The sequence below is a fragment of the Schistocerca cancellata genome, chromosome 5 (assembly GCF_023864275.1).
Source record: "Schistocerca cancellata isolate TAMUIC-IGC-003103 chromosome 5, iqSchCanc2.1, whole genome shotgun sequence".
In the NCBI taxonomy this organism is placed as follows: Eukaryota; Metazoa; Arthropoda; class Insecta; order Orthoptera; family Acrididae; genus Schistocerca; species Schistocerca cancellata.
The window spans coordinates 722375863-722381712 of record NC_064630.1 but is presented as its reverse complement, the minus strand read 5'-3'; positions in this window follow the sequence as shown (position 1 = coordinate 722381712).

Here is a 5850-nt window from a genome sequence, read left to right as displayed (position 1 = left end):
AATATGTGTAGGGACAGCCGAATCAATCCAGAAAGCGCAATTTAGTGTCATCTATGAAGAATCACATTCTGTTACCACTACAGAAAATGCAAAGGGGGAAGCTACTATCGAATTACCAAAGGTTCTGACCTGACCAAATTACAATGTCGTCGAATGTTAGCTGTTCTCCGCCAATTTGCTTTCAAACACAGAGTGCAGGAAAGGAGGACCAAGGGGCCCATGATAAAACAACATTTCCACACTGGGGATCATCCACCAATTAACCATTACTCATATAGTGTCGTCAGCTGAGCAACATATAATAATGGAGGAAATGAAACAGATGCTGCACAGTGATATCACTGAACCTTCAGAGAGTCCTTGGTCTTCACCTATGACCATTGTGAAGGAGGAGGATGGCACAAGGCGTTTCTGTGTCGACAACCGATGACTGAACAACATCACAAAAAAGAAAGTCTACCCAGAGCCACACATTGATGTCACCCTAACCCTCTTGAATAGTGCAAAGAATTTCTCAACTAGGGACATGCAGAAAGGCTCCTGGCAAATCAAGGTTGATGACACTGACTGAGAAAAGACTACACTGATGGCCTCTAACAGTTCAGAGTTATACCATTAGGACTGTGTAATACTCCAGCTAACTTCAAACGTATGAGTGACAATCTGCTTTGACACCTTAAATGGAAGATGTGTCTTTGCTCCCTAGATGACACCATAATTTATTCAAAGACATTTGAAGATCATCTAAGCTGCCTGACAACAGTGCTGAGGTGTGTTCAGACCACAGGCCTTTGTCTGAATCCGTAAAGGTGCCTCTTTATTGACCAAGGAAAAAATCTTGGGGCATCTGGTGAATGATAATGGAGATCATCCCAACTCAGAGAAAATAAGAGCAGTCACTGATTTTCCTACTCCTCAGGATATTTCTCATATGTAACTTTTTCTAAGATTATGCTAGTACTACTGGCGATTCATAAAAAAATTCCGCACCAAGGCACTCCCTTGCAAGAACAATTGCAGGGAGACGCCAAAATTTCTGGGAACTAAGTGCAAAAAAGTCTTTTCCTTTGCCTCAAAGTCGCTAACACCATCTCCAGTCCTAGGATTGTATGACAAGAACTCCGAGACAGAACTTGACATCGATGCTAGCAGTTATGGGTTAGGTGCAGTAGTAGTGCGAACTCAGGAATGTGCTGAAAAGGTGATAACTTATGTTTCCAAAATACTGTCCAAGTCTGAGATGAACTACTCTACAATTGAAAAGGGGTGCCTTGCAGCATTTTGTGCATCAAAAACTTATATCACATTTATTTGGCAAACCATTCACCATTGTGACAAACATATTATTCTCTATGCTGACTGACTAGCTTTCGAAGAATCCATTGCATCGAATGTCAAGAGGGGTAGTGAGATTTCAGGAGTACAGTATAATAGTATCATATAAAAATGGATGCAAACACATGGACACTGAACGCTTTTCAAGGAATCGTTTGGTGGAATACAACACTATGGATTAAATCTGTCATCATTCCATTAAATGATCCAGCAATGCTTAAAGCCATAGATGCTTCATAGAAGAAGAACTGTTAAAAGGAAAAATTCCAGTCATCAAATGGAATGTTGTAGAAGAGAAACTATGACCATGGGACAGGAAAGGTTGCTTGTCATCCCAGTTCATCTATGGCTATCTATCCTAAAGTAACTGCATGATGCTCCAACCTCTGGCCACCTGGGATTTGTGAAGACTCTAGACGAAATCAGAAGCTGGTATCACTGGCCTCATCTCCTCTGACCCACTACAAGTTATGTGATCCACTGTAAGGAATCCCAACTATGGAAGCAAATGGTGTAGTTACCTAGAGGCATCAGGTATGAATTCCGCCTGTACCATTGCCATTCTTCTGAATTGGAAACCACTTGTTGGGGAGATTACTGAACTCAACAAAGGAAAATCTACAGATAATCGTCGAACAGAGAGAAAGGGATACAAAACTGCTTATTGTGAGCTTCGTGTACATCACAGCAAAGCAAGAAACTACATGTTTTCCTGCTCCATGGTCGCAAGGCCGAAACAGAAATGCATATACTGTTCCCATTTCGAATGGTCAGTACTCAGTATGACTACATGAAACATGTTATTTAAGATGTATTCTAGCGAACTGTCAGTTGGGTAAAATTATTGAAATCATGGAGTTGTAAGTATTTGCTTGGCTGATGGACCGAGGTGAGGAGAAGTGCCTTCACTGTTCACAGTAGCCATGCTCCTGCTAGAGATGAAGCGACCAGCGACAGGGATTGGGGAAAGGTAGTTAGCCATTTGGAAACCAAGGATTGAGCCTGTGGCTTCAAATATGGCTGCTTTCACAATATGGCAGACTATGGCTACTCAGTAACACTCTGAAGTACTAATTCACTGATAGATTTTATCACAAAGCCAATCACATCAGCATGACTGCAGCAACAAGGCGCACAATTTGAGACTTCAACATCATGTATATTGTAAAAATTGAACCGATGCTATCAATGAATAATCGAGTTAGAAAACTGCTACGGAAGCAAAGGGAACTGCACAGCAAACATAAACATAGCCAAAGCCTTGCAGACAGACAAAAATTACACGAAGCGAAATGTAGTGTGAGAAGGGCTATGCGAGAGGCATTCAACGAATTCGAAAGTAAAGTTCTATGTACTGACTTGGCAGAAAGTCGTAAGAAATTTTGGTCTTATATCAAAGCGGTAGGTGGATCAGAACAAAATGTCCAGACACTCTGTGACCAAAATGGTACTGAAACAAAGGATGACAGACTAAAAGCCAAAATACTAAATGTCTTTTTCCAAATCTGTTTCACAGAGGAAGACTGCACTGTAGTTCCTTCTCTAGATCGTCGCACAGATGACAAAATGGTAGATATCGAAATAGATGACAGAGGGATGGAAAAACAATTAAAATCTCTCAAAAGAGGAAAGGCCGCTGGACCTGATGGGATACCAGTTCGATTTTACACAGAGTACACGAAGGAATTTGCCCCCTTCTTGCGGTGTAGCGTAGTTCTCTAGAAGAGCGTAGCGTTCCAAAAAATTGGAAAAGGGCACAGGTCACCTCCATTTTCAAGAAGGGACGTCGAACAGATGTGCAGAACTATAGACCTATATCTCTAACGTCGATAAGTTGTAGAATTTTGGAACACGTATTATGTTCGAGTCTGATGACTTTTCTGGAGACTAGAAATCTACTTTGTAGGAATCAGCATGGGTTTCGAAAAAGACGATCGTGTGAAACCCAGCTCGCGCTATTTGTCCACGAGACTCAGAGGGCCATAGACACGGGTTCCCAGGTAGATGTCGTGTTTCTTGACTTCCGCAAGGCGTTTGATACAGTTCCCCACAGTCGTTTAATGAACAACGTAAGAGCATATGGACTATGAGACCAATTGTGTGATTGGATTGAAGAGTTCCTAGATAACAGAACGCAGCATGTCATTCTCAATGGAGAGAAGTCTTCCGAAGTAACAGTGATTTCAGGTGTGCCGCAGGGGAGTGTCGTAGGACCGTTGCTATTCACAACATATATAAATGACCTTGCGGATAACATCGAAGTTCACTGAAGCTTTTTGAAGGTGATGCTGTACTATATCGAGATGTTGTAACAATGGAAAATTGTACTGAAATGCAGGAAGATCTGCAATGAATTGAACCATGGTGCAGGGAATGGCAATTGAATCTCTATGTAGACAAGTGAAATGTGCTGCGATTACATAGAAAGAAAGATCCTTTATCATTTAGCTATAATATAGCAGGTCAGCAACTGGAAGTAGTTGATTCCATAAATTATCTGGGAGTACGCATTAGGAGTGATTTGAAATGGAATGACCACATAAAATTAATCGTCGGTAAAGCAGATACCAGACTGAGATTAATTGGAAGACTCCTAAGGAAATGCAGTCCGAAAACGAAGGAAGTAGGTTACAGTACAGTTGTTCGCCCACTACTTGAATACCGCTCATGGGCGTGGGATCCGTACCATATAGGGTTGATAGAAAAGATAGAGAAGATCCAACGGAGAGCAGCGAGCTTCGTTACAGGACCATTTAGTAATCGCGAAAGCGTTACGGAGATGATAGATAAACTCTAGTGGAAGACTCTGCAAGAGAGACGCTCAGTAGCTCGGTACGGGCTTTTGTTGAAGTTTCGAGAACATACCTTCACCGAGGAGTCAAGCAGTATATTGCTCCCTCCTACGTATATCTCGCGAAGAGACCATGAGGATAAAATTAGAGAGATTAGAGCCCACACAGAGGCCTACCGACAGTCTTTCTTTCCACGAACAATACGAGACTGGAATAGAAGGGACAACCGATAGAGGTACTCAGGGTACCCTCCGCCACACAAGGTCAGGCGGCTTGCGAAGTATGGATGTAGATGTAGAATAATAACACACAAACGATTATATGCAAAGTACATTTTTATGTGAAAATTATTGAAGCTTTTTAAACAAAACAGTCTTTATTAACATTCTACATCTTTACTCCTCATGTCTACCACATTTATTTCGCAACATAAGCAGCCTGGTGATGTAGGCATTTCTCCCAATGAGAGTCCAGTTTTTGGTACCGCCACTGTAGAATGTTTGACTTTTTTGATGGAGCCACGATCTCACTTCTGCTTCTACCACTTTATCACCATCAAAATGAAGTCCTCAACACTGTTCTTTAGGTTTTGGAGACAGATGAAAATCAGATGGGATCAAGTTGGAACCGTACGGAGCACGATCAGTGACAATGAACCCATCATGTCAAATTGTTACAGATGTCACAATGCTCCTGTGTGGTCTGGCATTGTCATTATGAAGGAGGGGGTGTTTCATGTATGGACGAACTCTTTGGTTAGAAACTCGATTACAGCACGCTGTTTCTCATGCACTGACGTAGCTATATTACACATTGTCATGTTACATGCTACAATTCGGAGCCCTCTAGCGGCGGAGGGTTGCAACGTACGTCAGTGGAATTACGTCAGTGAAGGTGGAAAGTCAGTTTAATAATATGCATGACATTTGGAAGCACTACTGTGCGGCACGCCCTCGTAAATTAATAACTGTTGAGTGAGTTACGGGACCTTTACAAACAAGCTGTTGAATGACAGCAAAGGATACTAGTTGTCATCACGAAAAGTCATATGTCTGTATATATTTTATTTATTGAATAATTACGTGTTTTATATCCTTTTAAGTATGTAGGCCTATACTTTACACTAACACTAAGAGTGAATGCAACATGATATTCCTTGCACCTCTCCCTATGTAATAATGTCTCATGTTTATATTTTATCAGGTTAGTTCTTGTTTACTTAATTAAACGTTAATTCAGCCTATAATACAGGCAATAATCACTTGAAAGTGGTACTTTGAATGAAATACCTGATACAACCATTGAAAAGAGCGCAAAGAGACCCTTCTATTGAGCAAGCCATCTTTACAGTTCATCACACCTGAACTACAAATTTTGATAGGCAGTTCATTTAACACTTATAATTGTGATTTATGTATAGTCCAAAAGGTTTGTCCATTATATGTATGTTGTGTTCTTTGTGAATTTTGGTGGGCAAATTGAGGACTTATAAGCACACGCAAACGGTCTCTCCTGATCACCCTGCACTGAACAGGCAGTGACATAATGTGTATGTTGGAGAGCAGTTAGCGTCGTTTATAACTTCTGAAATGATACATTATTAAGCAGAAAATGGCTGTGAAAATACTTTTAACATTCATTCGTATACAGAAAAATTTCAGGCTGAATGGAATTTATAATTTGCAGGGCAGTTGGAACTCTACCTTCTTGCAAGTGTTAGGTG